This window comes from Pan troglodytes, chromosome 16, assembly GCF_028858775.2.
Source record: "Pan troglodytes isolate AG18354 chromosome 16, NHGRI_mPanTro3-v2.0_pri, whole genome shotgun sequence".
Classification (NCBI taxonomy): Eukaryota; Metazoa; Chordata; class Mammalia; order Primates; family Hominidae; genus Pan; species Pan troglodytes.
The window spans coordinates 12,772,032-12,789,468 of NC_072414.2; the positions used below are offsets into that span (position 1 = coordinate 12,772,032).

Consider the following 17,437-nt stretch of genomic DNA (forward strand, 5'->3'; position numbering starts at 1 on the left):
GTTTTTATTATAATAGTATATGTGCTCATTGCAAATCATTTAAAAATATATGTGAAGAAGAAATGGAAAGTCGCCAGTAATCTCATTGCTCCATGGTCACTATTGTAAACATTTGGCATTTGTTAAATCTATTATTTATGTCCTGTATTCAAAGTAGTGTGGAGGTAGGCAAGATCACTGGACTAGTCAGGAAATTTGAATATTCTACCTGTCTGTTACCTTAGTTTTTGACCCTGGTGTCGGGATTCCATGATTACCAACATTTAATTTTTAAAATTATTTCTTACCTTACCTTCTTCTCCAGTTTCTACTGTTATTTCTATTAAATAAATATGACTTTGTTTTCCAGTGAGATATGATACGTGATACTTTTTGAAATATTAAAAGTCACTGAAACAGTATCCATTTGTCTCTATAAAAGCCTAGCTAGGCTCTCCATGAAGGGAGCAATTCAAATAGATGGTTTGTAACATCTTTTTCAGTTTTAAACTGTGGATACTCTGATTCCATTGCACATTGATATATGAACTCATTCTTCCTTACTATTATTCCCCAAGTGGTAATTATTTTGCTTCTAGACCAGCAAGCTAATATCTCAAAAACTCTTACATGTAAATGTAGTTGTTTAAAAATATTTATGCTGTGTAATGTCAGTAATTTATGAGTTACACACGTGATATCCATTATATTTTTCCCTAATAATTCATTTTTAGGAAAAACTAAGAATAAAGTTATTCTTTGTATTTTTCCTAATCTTTTCCCAACCAAGTGTTACTGAAACTGTCATCCCAAAGTCTTTTTACCTTTTAAGGTTCTCACTTTTGAGGCTGAGAACTATGAAGCTAGTATTCAAACTTGCATTCATTGTTGTAATTTCTGGCAGTATGTCCAATTTAATTCTACTGTTAGGTGCTTGTTTGTTGTACTTATGAAGAACTAAGGATTTTCTAGTAGCCCAGAGTTATGTTATTTTTTGCTTAGTGACAATTTTTACAAGAGACCTTATTATAATGAAACCAATGAAATGCATCACAGTACCTTTTTCAGAGTGCCAGTGGCTTATGAGATATTTTTTGATGTAAACTTGTTAAAGCCATGTAACTAACCAAGCTTATATCCTTACTGTAGAACTAGAGACATATTATAAATATTTATAACAAACAAAATTGGGGTAAGAATCCCTCATTTGTTCTATTTTTTGGTCAGTCAATAAATATATTTTTAAAAATTTGTGTCTGTGACTGGTTTTGGTAACAGGGTAATACTGGCCTCATAGAATGAGTTTGGAAGTATTCCTTCCTCCTCTATTTGGAAGTATGCCCTTCTCTTCTATTTTTCAGAATAGTTTGAGTGGGATTAATATTAGTTCTTTAAATGTTTGGTTAGAATTCAAGAGTGAAGCTATCATTTCCCAGACTTTTCTTTACTGGGAGACTTTTATTACAACTTCAGTCTTGTAACTTGTTATTAGTCTGTTCAGGTTTTGGATTTCTTCCTAGTTCAATCTTGGTAGTTTTATGTGTGTAGCAATTCATAAATTTCTTCTAGATTTTCCAACTAATTTGCATGTAGTTGCCCACAGTAGCTGATAATGATCCTTTGAACTTTTGCAGTATCAGTTGTAAGGTCTCCTTTTTTATTTCTGATTTTCTATATTTGGATCTCCTCTCTTAGTCTGGCTAAAGATTTGTCAATTTTCGTTAGCTTTCCAAAAAATAAACTTTTCATTTCTTTGATCTTTTGTATTTTTTTATTTCAATTTTATTTAATTCTGCTCTGATCTTTATTATTTCTTTTCTTCTGTTAATTTTGGATTTGGTGTGCTCTTGATACTTCAGTCCTTTAAGATGCAGCATTTGGTTGTCTATTTGATATTTTTCCTCTTTTTTGATATTGGCACTTATAAACATCCCTCTTAGTACAACTTTTGTTGTATCCCTTAGATTTTGGTATGTTGTGTTTCTATTATTATTTGTTTCAAGAAATTTTTCAATTTCCTTCTTAATTTCTTCATTGACCCACTTGTCATTCGGGAGCATATTGTTTGATTTCCATGTATCTGTATAGTTTCTGAAACTTCTCTTGGTATTTCTAGTTTTATTCCATTGTTGTCAGAGAAGATGCTTTATATTATTTCATTTTTTTGGAATGTTTCAAGATTTGTTTTGTGACCTAACATATGGTCTGTCTTTTCAACTGATCCATGTGCTAAGGAAAATAATGTGTATTCTGCAGCTTCTGGATGAAATGTTCTGTAAATATCTATTAGCTCAATTTGGTCTGTAGTGAAGATTAATTCTGATGTTTCTTTGTTTTCTTTCTGGAAGATGTGTCCAAAGCTGAAAGTGAGGTTTTGAAGTCTGCAGATATTATGGAGCCTATAGCTGTCTTTAGCTGTAATAATATTTCCTTTATATATCTGGGTGCTCCAGTGTTGGGTGCATATATATTGAAATTATTATATCATCTTGCTTAATTGACCCCCTTATCTTTATATAGTGACCTTCTTTGTCTCTTTTTACAGTTAGTTTTTGTCTTGAAAATTCTTTTGTCTGATATATGTATAGTGACTTTTGCTCTTTTTTTTGTTTTTCTTTGGCATGGGATATCTTTTTCCATCTGTTTGTTTTCAGTCTTTGTGTGTCTCTATAGGTGAAGTGTGTTTCTTTTAGGCAACAGATCAATTGGTCTTGTCTTTTCATCCATTTAGTTAGTCTGTGTCTTTTGATTGGAGAGTTTAGTGTATTTACATTCACTGTTGTTATTAAGTAAGGATCTACTCTTGCCATTTTGTTTTTGGTTTTCTGGTTGTTTTGTGGTCTTCTTTCTTGCATTCTTGTCTTCCTCTAGTGAAGATGATTTTCTCTGGTGATTTAGTTTCTTGATTTTTATTTTTTTGTGTGTCCATTGTATGTTTTTTGGTTTGAGGTTACCATGAGCCTTGCAAATGCTATCTTATCACTCATTATTTTAACCTGATAACATGACACTATTTGCATAAGCAAACAAACAAGCAAAAAGAAAACTAGTAGAAACTTGCCTTAACTTCATTTCCTTGCTTTCTAACTTTTTGTTGTTTCTGTTTATATCTTATACTGCCTATGTCTTGAAAAGTTGTTGTAGTTATTATTGTTGTTTAATTCATCATTTAGTCTTTCTACCTAGGATAAGAGTAGTTTGCAAACCACAGTAACAGTGTTTATAATATTCTGTATTTTTCTGTGTACTTATATTACCAGTAAGTTTTGTATTTTCAGGTGATCATTTATTGCTCATTAATGCCCTTTTCTTTCTGATTGGAGTACCCCCTTTAGCATTTCTTGTAGGACAGGTCTGCTGTTGTTGAAATCCCTTAGCTTTTATTTGTTTGGGAAAGTCTGTATTTCCTCTTCATGGTCAAATGATATTTTCACTGGATATGTTATTCTAGGGTAAAAGTTTTTTTCCCTCAGCAATTTAAATATGTCATGCCACTGTCTCCTGGCATATAAGGTTTTCACTGAAAAGTCTGCTGCCAGATGTATTGGGGCTGCTTTGTATGTTATTGTTTCTTTTCTCTTGCAGCTTTTAGGATTCTTATTTTATTCTTGACCTTTGGGCGTTTGATTATTAAATGTCTTGAGGTAGTCTTCTTTGGGTTAAATCTGCTTGGTATTCTATAACTTTCTTGTATTTGGATATTTTCTCTAGATTTGGGTAGTTCTCTGTTATTTGAAGGTTTACTCAAAATAAACTTTCTAACCCTGTTCTCTACCTCTTTTTCAAGGCCAATACCTCTTAGATTTGCCCTTTTGAGGCTATTCCCTAGATCATGTAAGCATGTGTCATTGGTTTTTATTCTTTTTTCTCCTCTGTGTGTTTTCAAATAGCCTTTCTTCAGAAGCTCATTAATTCTTTCCTCTGCTTGATCCAATTTGCTCTTGAAGGACTTGATGAATTCTTAAGTATGCCAACTGCATTTTTGAGCTCCAGAATTTCTGCTCGATTTTTTAAGATTATTTCAATATCTTTGTTAAATTTATCTGATAGAATTCTGAATCCCTTCTCTGTGTTATCTTGAATTTCTTTGAGTTTCCTCAACACAGCTATTTTGAATTCTCCATGTGAAAGGTCACATATCTTTGTTTCTCGAGGATTGATTCTTGGTGCCTTATTTAGTTCATTTGGTGAGGTCCTGTTTTTCTGGATGGTGTTAATGCTAGTAGATGTTCCTCGGGGCCCGAGCATTGAAGAGTTAGGTATTTATTGTACTCTTCATCGCCTGAGCTTATTTGTAGCCATCCTTCTTGGGAAGGTTTTCCAGTGACACTGGTTCTTGCAGACTTGTAGAGGTACTGCCTTGATGGCCTTGGATAAGATCTGGGGTGATTCTCTGGATTACCAGGCAGAGTCTCTTTTTCTCTTCCCTTACTTTCTCCCAAGAACACAGAGTCTCTCTCTCTCTCTGTTCTGAGACACATAAAGCTAGGGCTGGTATGATGTATGATACAAGCACCCCTATGACCACCACCACCACTTCAGGTGCTGGGTCACACCTGAAGCAAGCACAGTGCTGGGTCTTGCCCAAGGCCTGTCTTAATCACTCCTTGGCTATAGCCTATATTCACTCAAGGCCCTGGGACTCTACAATTGGCAGGTAGAAAAGTCAGCTGGGCCTGTGTCCTTCTCTTCAGGGTGGCAAAGTCCCCCTGGCCACCAGTGGGTCCACAGATGCCATAGAGGAGTCAGGGACTAGAGTCAAAAAACTTAGAAATCTACTTGGCATTCTGTTGTACTGTGGCTGAGCTGGCACTCAAACCACAAGACACAATCCTTCCCACTCTTTCCACTTTTTCCCCTTTCCAAAAGCTGAGGAGCCTTACCCCGTAGCCACCGCCACACCTGGCCATGAGGAGTACTGCCAAAGTACCACCGATGGTCCCTTAAGGACCAAGGGCTCTTATATCAGCTTGTGGTGAATACTGCCTGGCCTGGGACTCACCCGTCAGGGCAGTGGGCTCCCCTTTGGCCAAGGGCAGGTCTAGAAATGCTGTCCAAGAGTCAAGTCCTAGAATTGGGAACCCAAAAGCCCACTTGGTGCTCTACCCCACGGTGGTGGTGTTGGTACCTAAGATGCAAAACAAAGTCCCCTTTACTCTTCCTTCTGTTTTTATCAAGTGGAAGGAGTTTTGCCCCATAGCCACCACAGCTGGTAATGTGCATAGTCTCACCTGAAGCCAACAAGTCTCAGAAGCTCACCAAGGTCCTCAACGTAGTACCCGGGTATCACTGCTGGTTATTCAGGACCCAAGGGCTCTTCAGTTAGCAGATGATGAATGCTGCCAGGACTAGGTCCTTTCCTTCAAGGCAGTGGGTTTCCTTCTGGCCCAGGGTGTATCTAGAAATGTCATCCCAGAGCTAGAGCCTGGAACAAGGGCCTCATGACCTCAAGGTGCACTGTCCTTCTGTGGCAGAGCTGATAAGCAAGATGCAAGACAAACTCCTCCCAACTCTTCCCTCTCCTCTTCTCAAGTGGAAGGAAGGGGTTTCTTTTGGATCCACAAGCTGTGCAGTCTCGGGTTAGGGGAGAGGTGATGCCAACATTCCCTTAGCTGCCCCAGCTGGTATCTCAGTATGTCCCATGCCACTTCAGTCCATTGTCTTTGGGCCTAGTTCAGCACTAGGACTCACCTATGAGGTGCAGTCCTTATGGCCTAGACTACCTTTCAAGTTTACTTAGACAGCAAGAGCACTGTGGCCTTTGGTACTGAGGTTTGCGGGCAGTCAGGTTTGGACTGCTGGTATCAGTGATTGCCCTCTGGCTAAGTCTGGTTGACATGCCTTCTTTTGGGTGGACTTCAGCTTAGTTTGGTCAGGTTTTCCTTTTTGCTGCAACAAAATGGCACTGAGTTCAGTGCCTCACAATTGCTCTGTTCTCCCTTCACCAGCACCCAGAGATGCTCTTGGCACCAAGCCATGCTGCTGGGGTCAGGGAGGGGTGGCATCGGAGACTCAGAACTGTTTTTCTGTCTTTTCAGTGATACGAGGTTAAAACCAGGTACTGTGAGTGCTCACCTGATTTTTAGCTCTTATGAAGATGCTTTTTTCTGTGTAGTTGTTTGTTAACTTAGTATCCTTGTGGTAGGGGTAGGAGGATGATCTGTGGAGTTTTCTGTTCTGCCATCTTGTCTCACCTCCCTCCTAAAAAAAATTCTTAAATGAGATTGTAATGTTTATATGAACTTGCACGAAGACAGACGTCTTGTGCTTGGATCCTGGGTCTCTTACCCGTTTTGTAACATTCTTCAACATACTTATAACTCTGTGCCTATGATTCCTTCTCTGTAAAATGAAGATAAGAATAGTGTCATAATGGATGTAAAACCTTTAAAACAGTACTAAACGCCATGTAAGGTTAGGTGGTGGTATTGTTACTATTTATCTTATTTATATCATATTCTGTGCTGACCTGTCAGTATTTGCGAATACCTTTCAGTGATAGGAAATTATTTCTACTTCTTGACCCTAATTCTACTCCCTGTCTGTTCCTAATCTTGTTTTTCCTTTGCTTCCTCTTTTCTCATCTACTCATATTTTATGCCTTCCTTCATGCTTTACATAACTTGTAGCCACCTTCAGTGTTTTTTTTGGAATAAAGTAGTGTATGCATACATACATATAAATCTTTGTTCCTAGAATTTAGCACTGTTAGTGCATGGTCTTTATCTTGGATGTTCATATATTCTAGTTCCCAGAACAGTAACTTCTAGACCTTAATAAATTATTTATTGAATGAACAAAGGAATTAATTACTTTGAATTTGCGAGATGTTGTATATGATTATTATTTTATTCCTAAATCTTATCATTCTTTAGACCAAAAGGATATCCAGTTTGACAGTGTTCTTTTTTAAGAATGATGCTTATAACTGAATATAATAGTTCCTATGGGATTCGATCAACAGAGAGTAACAGAGTATTATTATGGTATTTTATTCTGTGTGTATTTGTCTATTACTGTACTTAAAATACCAAATGGGAGGGGCAGTATGACTTTGGACTCATTTGCCATAATATTGAAGTCAAATGTGTTGCTGTTAAATCAGCTTTCTTTACCCAATTCACATTTGTGCTTAAAAAACAAGCATTACAAGACCTTGCATATTTCTGTTCAACTTATTTTTAACATTCATTTCATTATTGCAACATTTATTGTAAGTTGTATCAGTTTCATATTTCTTCATCTTCTGTATATGGAGATTATGCCCCAGTTACATCTCTTTATCTGTAAGACTAGTAATATCAAAAAGGAAAATGAATTTCATGTCTTAAAATTTATCCTTAGTAAATTCTATATTTTCTGTTGATTATCACTTTTAAAGGCCAAACCCTCTTTTTAGGAATTTTTCCTGAATCCCATCCAGGAATCACATGCTGTAGTTTGCTCTGATTTACTAGATTTGAAATCACCCTTTCCCATGTATGTGAAAATTAGATTTCTGTTTGTAGGGAAAAGAAAGAGAGCTCAGACTGTTACTGTGTCTATGTAGAAAGAGAAGACATAAGAAATTCCATTTTGACCTGTACCTTGAACAATTGCTTCACTGAGATGCTGTTAATTTGTAACTTTGCCCCAGCCACTTTGTCCCAGCCAGTTTGCCCCAACATTGAGCTCACAAAAACATGTGTTGTATGGAATCAAGGTTTAAGAGATCTAGGGCTGTGCAGGACGTGCCTTGTTAACAAAATGTTTATAAGCAGTATGCTTGGTAAAAGTCATCGCCATTCTCTAGTCTCGATAAACCAGGGGCACAGTGCACTGTGTGGAAAGCCACAGGGACCTCTGCCCTGGAAAGCCAGGTATTGTCCAAGGTTTCTCCCCATGTGATAGTCTGAAATATGGCCTCATGGGATGAGAAAGACTTGACCGTCCCCCAGCCTGACACCCGTGTAGGGTCTGTGCTGAGTTGGATTAGTAAAAGAGGAAAGCCTCTTGCAGTTGAGATAGAGGAAGGCCACTGTCTCCTGCCTGTCCCTGGGAACTGAATGTCTCGGTATAAAACCCGATTGTACATTTGTTCAGTTCTGAGAAAGGAGAAAAACTGCCCTATGGCGGGAGGCGAGACATGTTGGCAGCAATGCTGCCTTGTTATTCTTTACTGCACTGAGATATTTGGGCAGAGAGAAACATAAATCTGGCCAACGTGCACATCCAGGCATAGTACCTCCCCTTGAACTTAATTATGACATAGATTCTTCTGCTCACATGTTTTTTTGCTGACCTTCGCCTTATTATCACCCTGCTCTCTTACCGCATTCCTCTTGCTGAGATAATGAAAAAAATAATCAATAAAAACTGAGGGAACTCAGAGACTGGTGCCGGTGCAGATCCTTGGTATGCTGAGTGCTGGTCTCCTGGGCCCACTGTTGTTTCTCTATGCTTTGTCTCTGTGTCTTATTTCTTTTCTCAGTCTCTCATCCCACCCGATGAGATATCCCACAGGTGTGGAGCGGCAGGCCACCCCTTCAGTGTTCGCTAGTTTCAATGCTTACAATGCCTGTCATTTATCTGTAGCTCTTATACTTTTTATAAAAAGTAATTTTACACCAAAAGCCTTGAAATTTTTTTAGAGTGGTAGATTTGAACTCTTGTTATTATTTTATTCTACTGTTATCAGTAACCTCCCATGTTAACACTATTGTTTCTTTCTGTTTACTTTCAGCTGGTTGGTGGAGAATTTGAACTGGACATGAACTTTATTATCCAGGATGCTGAGAGTATAATACGCATGACAGAGCTTCTAGAGCACTGTGATGTGACATGTCAAGCAGAAATAGGGAGCATGTTTACAGCCATTCTATGAAAAAGTGTTTGGAATGTACAGACTAGCACAGAAGTTGGGCTAATTAAACAAGTATTGCTGAAAATGAGTGCTGTAGATGACATGAGAGCAGGTATGGGGTTGTCTGTTAGGAAAGTATAACTTAAAAGTTTATAAAGTTTCACATACTTCTCTTTATATTCTATAGGTAATGTAGATTTGTTGACACTACTTTGATTTAAAATAAATGGAAATGTATGGAAATTTTACTGTTTATATTAATGGAAAACCTGAAGAGTGAAAGAAGAAAAATATACTTACTATAGTAGACAAATATAATTACTAATGTTGTTTTCTAAATTTTAGAAAATCTCAGTACCACGGAGTGCTATGAAATCTATCAGAAAAATAAACAGTATCTTTTTATGTAGTATTTCATTAAGCTTTTACATAATTAAAATGCCACAATAGGTATTACAGTTCTGTATAATGAGCATTTTATCAAATTCCCCTAGGTCTGTGCCCCTCAATCTGGCATATATGCAACTGTGACAGGAGGTACTAAAAGCCTTAGATAAGCATGGTGTATCTTTTTTTTTTCCCCACGTATATATATATATATATATTCTGTTATATGTCCTGGTTCTTCCATAACTTATAAACTTGATTTATACCGAGGAGATGGGAAAGTGGGCGGGGCAGGGTGGACTGACCCCGGATGGGGAAGCTCCTCTCGCTGCCCCCTCGGGGCGGGCCTAGGCCCCTTGGAGGATGGGGACGCCAGGACACTCCTCCCTGAGGTTGTCTGACCGCCTCTGCCCCTAGTGCTCAGAATCCTGCGTGCCCCTCAATTCCGGAATCCCTCCTGGGACCCCATGCCCACTGGGCACACTGCCCCTGGTACTCAGAATCCCAAAGCACCATTCGGTTCCAGAATCCCCTCCTCAGCTGCTGGGGTGGGGGGGTCCCTCCTTTCCGATGTCCCCCCTAACCCCTGAGGGGGGAGGGAAGGGAGGGGGGTCAGGTCTCCCCTCTGTGGCAGGGGGAGGTGGAGGTGGAGGTGGAATCGGAAGGGCGTGGAAGGCGGGGGCCAGGAGGGCTCAGCCGATGGTGAGTCCAAAGCCACACTGGATCTTGTTCTTGCGGTGATTCAGGAAGGCCCCAAGGGCCAGCGTCAGGGGCAGGAGCTGGAGCTTCTTCTCCAGCGTGGCACCCACGATCCAGTTGCTATCCACAGAGCCTTTGAAGAGGAGGTTGGCCTTGGGCAGGTCCAGCTGGTACCCGAAGGAGACGCTGGTATCCTGCATCCTTGTGCTGGCCTCAAAATCCACACCCACCTGCAACTGGTCACTGGCTTTGTGGTCGTATGTTGCGTGCATGCCCGCCTGGCTCAACGTTACCGTTGCCAACCAGTTGTTCAATGTGTATTTCCCAGCTAGAGACATGACAGTGCCCTCGTCCCCAGGCCGCCGGTTGTAGACCAGCTCTCCGCCCAGGGCCAGGCAAGGCCTGATGCTCTGGAGGTAGTGGGTTTCGAGAATTCTTGAACCCACGAGGACGTCTGGGTTCCCCAGGGTGACGGCTGCTGTGAGTCAGAGCCCCGATACTCCCCGTCCACCTGCCAGTTCACAAACTTCGACTGCTGGGTCTGGATGGCCATCTTGGACCTGAGACCGGGGCCCAGCTGGTGAATGACCTGAGCGTTGAGACTGCCGCTGTTGTCCATGTCACCTACCAGTACAGGGAACGCCTCTGTGGGACTCAGCTGCTTTGTCCCCACATACGTGACCCCGAAGTGGTAGTTGGACTCCCCGATTGCGCTGAGGGCTACTGTGTGGTTCACCTGGAAACGGTTACTCAACCCTTTGTTGACTGTGAGCTTGACACCCTCCATCTGAATGGGAAACAGCTGCTTACACTTCCGGTGGCACTCCTGGGATGTGCCCGGGTTGGGCAGGCAGCCGCAGGCCCCATCCTCAGCGGCCCCTGAGGCGCTGGCGGTTGCAGCCCCGGGGGTCCGTTCCGAACCTCGACTCCTAGTGGTGCCGGCGCCCAGGCCGCCTCTCAGCGGCGGCAGCGTGAAGCCCGGCGGCCAGGGCGGAGGTGGCGGCCCTGCGGGCGGCGAGCTGGCGGCCAACATGTTCCCCATGGTCGCTGGCGGTGGCGCCTGCTCCCGGCCTGGTCTCCGCTCCCACCCGGTGCGCCACGCGCAACCGAACTCGCTGCCGCCGCCGCCACCCCCGTCGCCAGCATGGTGTATCTTTTGGACATGTCCATTTTGGAAGAAACTTTTGTGTTAAAATAAACTAATATATTATGGGCTAGAACATAAAATTCACCAAGAATTTCAAGATAAAAATACTAATGTTTTGCTTGTTTGGGTTATTTCAAACAATAACTTTGAAATCTATAATTTTTTCACCACCAACCCTCTACCTCCTTGCATGCTCATTCTCCTGTGTGGCTAGATGCATTTCGGAAAAGTGTTTTGAATATTATTTCAGAGCGAGTATCATTCCAGAAAATAAGTTTAAAGTTTGAAATGTTTATTTTTTGTAACCCATGAATCTTCAGCTTAAGTATCTTCTGACATAAAAGCATTTTCATAATTATAAAAGTGCTGATATTACTCTCCACAGTATAATATCTGATCCTGCAAAGTAGTTCAGATACCAGAGAATACTCTTAAACATTTTGACTTACGCATTTATGTTTAAAATTTATGTAACAAGACATTAAATGAGAAGGAATGGAATGAAAAATCGGTTAAAAGAATGCAAAATCGCAAAAAGAATGCTTTGAATTTAAATATTTCCAAAAATTTGATTTTCTGAGAAAATATATTAAAAATCATATGTAATTACCTTCAGGGTGGCATGTATCTTTTTTTATAATGACTTAGCACCCCTGTATTGGGGACCGATGACTAACTTGGTGAAAAATGAGACTCACACATCTGTTTCTTAAAATACCTTTTTAATACAGATATATTAATAGTAGCATTTCTATAAATTCTAGAGTTACTTAATAGGAATTTATTAATATAGACTTATGTGTACACATGTTTTATAGAACATCATATGATCCTTCAATTCTTATATCTGAGTTTAAGCTCTTAATTTTTTTTTTTTTGTAAATTGCCTGCTACTCTATGGAGTGCAGTTTAGAGAATGAGCCAAAATTACATGCATAGTAGTTTACTAGTACATAATTCATCAACACTGAAATGTAAAAGTGACAGTGAGGGTGATCGTACCATAGAAGTTCATATTTTGACATTGCCATTATATAAAGCTTCTTAATTCTCCTATCTTTTTCTCAGTAATAATATTAATAACACAAAATTTTTCACTTTTTGTAATTTCTAGTATTTCCTTTCAAAAGAGCTTGATGATGGAAGGATATGAGAAAAGAGAATAAATGTCAGAAAAATACCTCTGTCTTGCTTTTTAACAGAGAAATTAAACTTTAAATATTATACTAAGGAAGAACCAGTAGCCACCAAAACACTTCTAACTGTTCACATCTGAATGTATTGTAGTATGTTAAGTTCAATGGGGTACTTTTTATTTAATAATGTAGTAAAAGTGTCACTAGAAGGTGGCTAAATTAAACATTTATAGCAAATTGATAAGAAAAGCTATATTGTTTGATAATAAAATGCTAGTTATATTGTATGATAATAAAACTGCCTGAAATAGTTGCTTACACACTAAAATCTGAAAGGTTAGTATAGGGTTTAACTCATTTGAAATAGTGTGTATGTGTGTGTATGTGTACTTTTTTTCACGGCAAGCACTTAGAATTCTTTGACTACTTTGAAATTATTTATTGGCCACCTACAGAGTATTTTCTATATCTTCAGCCATTATGTTTGGAGTAGATTACATTCCTTATTCTTGAAGAACTCTGATGGCTAGACATGCAAATACAGCTTGTTTTATAACTGATACTGTAGATTTAGGTACTCAAAACTATGGGGACACAATTGAAAAGAGAAACCAAGCTAGGTTGAAGTCCAGAAAAGCTTCACAGGTGAGGAACATATTAGTCTGCTATTAAAGAATAATCGAGATTTTGTTGGAAGGAAGAATGATTTGGATAGAAGCAACGTGATGTATAGGAAGAGGAACTGTAAAAGAACAAGTGGAACAGCTGGTATATTTAGATGTACTTTGGAATGTGGTGTTGGGTACTAGAGGAGGATAAAATCGAAAGGGTTTGTTGGAGCCATAGCATGTGGGAAGTCTTGTATAACCTGAAGAAATTACAATTTTATTCTGAATGCAGAAGATTTTTGACATGGAAGGTCCATGTTGTATTTGAGAAAGGCCATTATCAGCAACGTGAAGGATCTGTTTGGGGAACAGATGAATTTTAAAGTCATAATGGGTAATTATCTTTTATGTAGAATTTGAATAAAGTCTAGGAAAATAAATAAATCCATTCAGATGTTTCTTGAAGTCAGGTGAAATAATCAGCTACTTTCTCATTTATTCTTTAGAATGGCTACATTTTATTTGATTGCTATTTTCAAAGGAGTCCTACGTTATTCCTTTTCTGCTTATGAATGGATCTAAATCCTTTTTGGTTATAAATATCAGTGGTTATGTTGCTGAGTAATAAGTGTCATGCTTTGCCTTTCTTGGTTTCAATGTTGTTAACATTATGAACATTATCTCTTAATGCTTGCATTTCTTCAATATTGATTCCATTAACATTCTCTAGCTCAGTCATTTTTGGCTTTAAAGATTCAATCTCCTTTAACCAAATGGATTGCTACTGAAAACCACTAGAATGAGTTGATCAACTTAACAATGTGTTGATCTGTAAGGATTGAAACCTCTGTAATTTTAGTATGCCAGTAATGCACAGTACAGCATACTTACCTATAAGAACATCAAACATTCATTGATTGCCATTCTATATGTTAGGCATTGTAAGTGTTTATATATATGTACTCATGTAATACTTGCAATACACTGAAATAAGACTGCCTGTGTTCAAGTTCTGGCTTCACCACCTACTATTCACCTTGTACTTTTGGTGTCTTCAACTATAAAATGAGGATAGGAATAGTGCCTATCCCATAGGATTTAAGGAGAGAATCATATTTAAAGCCCTTTTATAATGGCTGGGTCAGAAATGTGAGCACAGAAATATGTGCGCTATTACTATCTTTTAAGCTCTATTATAAAATACTATATATGGATAACATGAGAGCGAGTTTTAAATAAGCATCTGAACTTCCAAACATAAATGGGGTTGAACTTCAAAGTGGTCATTTTGGGAGATTATATATTAATTTCAGTGGTGCCTTCATTTTTCAATGATTACACATTTTTCTACTTCATGATTAAATTTACAGCTAAGGGAATGCTTCTGTAGAAGAAAACAACTATATTTCATAGTTACATCTTTTTAATTTTTTAAACTAAAAATGTACTGCTTTGCTCGATCAACTGCAGTATTTATCAAACTTGACTATGACCAAGTTTTTTTTTTCCTTTTTCTTTTTAATTTGTATGCTATTTTCAAAGGTATACCAGAATTAGAGAGCAGGTTGTCATTTAAAATGTGAACTTTGTATAAATGTGTTCTGTATTTGCTGATTGCAAATGGTCCTTAAAGGTAGATACAGTCTACTTGGTGGTAGGGTTTTGTTGGCAATTAATTTGTTTTTATGTATTTCTGAGATTTTAGATTGAAATACTAAAAGCTTCCATAGTCTTTTATTTCCTAGTTTAAATTTCGTATATTTACTTATAACTAAACCTTTTATATTTTTGTTTAGTTTTTATTTGACACATATTAAACTCCTTCTACCATACAGGGAAATAAGTTTTATTTTTATAGGAATGTTTAATAGCCATTAGGTGTTTAGTTCTTTTTATCAGAGGATATTATACTATTCTCAGTTGTCTTTACAGTTTTCATGCTAGCAAAGGAGTTGGTTACTCTGCTCATTTTGTTGGCAAGTGTTCTATGGTCACATCATCGAAGTCCAAAGGAAAATGTTTTCAGCATTGTGTGAAATATGATTTTCAACCACGTAAGGTAGGTAAAAGTAAATATTTTTATAACTCACTTGTTATGACAGAATTCTTAACTATCCTTTTATGACCTCTGTAGTATTCTCTTTCACTGGATTTCCTATGCTTTAAATGGTTTTCTCTTATCCTTGTTTGCATTTTCTTTTTACTTTTATGTCTAATTTTTGTTTTCTGTAACGTCAGTGCTTTGATCTCTTGCGTGTATTTCTCTTACATTCTCTCATTATCTCAGTCTCATCTGTTCTATGGCATTCTTTCAATAGATACTTATTATTTACTGAGTATTGGACACCATTGTAGGCACTAGGGAGTTAAAAATCTTTGCCTCTTTTTTAAAAAAGTTAAATGTTAAACCCCAGATTAAGCAATGCACACATAGTTTTCTTGGGGAGATTCACCTAATGCTAGTAGTTCTGAATCTTGTTTCCTAAGAGTGGAGGTTTTGTTAATTTCTGATGCTTTAATAATGCTGGCTTCAAGGAGTTGAATGTTGCTGTACTGTTAGTTTTGGCTCATAAAATATGTCTTTACTTAATATCCCAAATAATAGCAAAAACAAGGTCAAAACACATTTTAAAAACTGCTGTAAAGAGAAAATGCAGAGAAATGTGCAACTGTATAATTAGAATTATAAGAGATAATTCATTCATAATCGGGTGGCATTTTCTAGAGAGATTTTCCTGCGTGTGTACCAGACTCCATCTTTGTGTCAGAGTAACAAACCATCTGAAAGTCCAGATGAAAGAAAACAAGGACAGAGTGCATAGCAGTTCCCATCTCACATGTTTAAGGCTTTTTTGCCCTTCCAGGTTCAGGGTTCATTCTTGGGTATATGACAGTGAGATTGTCAACGTTTTTTAGGGCACACTGCCTCCTCCTAACAGAAATATCGCCTTACCCTTTGTGATTAATGGTACAATCATAATAGATATGATGAATCCAAATGTGGTGAGGGGGAGGTCTTTATACCTTTTTCATATCTTTTTTGTTTGTTTTCTTGTAGCTGATGATCTGATGTGTGTCTTGTCATATACAGAAAAAAAATATTTTGGGTGGTATTTTCAAAAATTTGTTTAGATTTTATGTGATTCTAATGAAAATATTTGTTGTATATTTAATGTCAGTAATTGTGGTTTCTATTAAAGAATATCAGTTTAACAATAATTCATCAATATATACTCAGAAAATAGTTTAAAAAGCAATGATCTGAATACATATATTCGTTCGTTATAATGGTGTATTCTTTCTTTTTTAATACAAATTGATTTCTTTAATACCAATCACATTGCCTTTGCTCTGGAAATTCTGTTTTATTAAAACTAAGATAAGACCAAGATTGTTTGCTAAAATTGCCAAATTATTTTGAATTTCAGTGGAATTGATTAGAAGTACAGATTGTTGGTATTATAATTTTTCATGTTAGGATTGTGTGTTTGTAATGAATATGCTAGGTAACTTTCTCATCAGACAGTTTTAGGAAACAGTGGTTTAAAGAATATACATGCAAACAATTAGAGTGAAGTTATAACCAAATGAAATTGTCATTAGCCAATAAAAAGCGCTTTAACCCATTTGTTCTCACTTTTTCTATTTTGTGTTTTCTTCACTGTTTACTTGTGGAAAACACATTCTCCTTTGTAAAGCTCTCAATATGCAATGATACTAAGGGTCTAGTTAGGAGCAGGGCCAGAGAATGATGTGGATTTTTAAAAGTCTTCTGTGAAGATTCTCAAAAACCTTGAAAAGTCATAAGTATTTGCTTTTATTGTGTTTCATTATTCAAAATAAATTTATTCTCTTATTTCTTCCTTTCTTTAATTTCCCACAGATGCCCTAGCTAAGTTGTTGTTATCCTTCCTAATAAGAGATTTACTGGCCTTTCAAAAAGAAATCTTTACATTAAAACTTTTGCTTTCCCAGCTGCACCACTTACCAGCTGTTAGAACTTGTGAAAATGGGTATAAACCATTAGCATGTTACCTAATGGTAATATGTGCTCTAGACATATTAGCTATTATTGATATCATCTGTACTTTTTTGTCTTCAATTTATTTCTATATCTTCAATTTGTAATATATATCTTGTGGATTCTTAATATGGATCTTTTTTTTCCCCTTATTCCTGGTTGTGTCCTTCTTTTATAAATTTCTTTTTGAGTCTCAAACTAAATGCAGACTTCACTATATATACATAATATCAGTATGCACAGCTAGTTTCCAAGTTTGTTTTTATTTTCTTTAGTCAACATATATAAGGTCAAAAGTTAGGCTTTTTTTAACCATTGAAAAACTCACTTGTGTCCGTTATCTGTAGAGTACAGTTTGATGTACCAAGGAAAGAGAAAAGTTACTTTTCTTATAAATAAGTACTCTGGTCTTAACTGAGATCAGTTCATTAATTCATCAGTGCATTCATTTATTTATTCATTTAATTTTACCATATATTATTGTTACAACCAAAAGCAAACCTTGATAAACTCCAAATCTGATTAATTTTTCTGTATTAATGATCTTAAGTTAATGGTACCCTTACCCATCTAAGTGAAAATTGGAAGCCATCTTAGACTCCCCTGTTGTATGTTAAC

General features: G+C 37.4%; 1 pseudogene; it reads right to left on the bottom strand.

Annotated features, from left to right (window-relative positions):
• Nucleotides 1-9,812: 9,812 nt before the first annotated feature.
• Nucleotides 9,813-10,949, bottom strand: LOC112205580 (mitochondrial import receptor subunit TOM40 homolog; annotated as a pseudogene).
• Between the last annotated feature and the right edge of the window lie 6,488 nt (nt 10,950-17,437).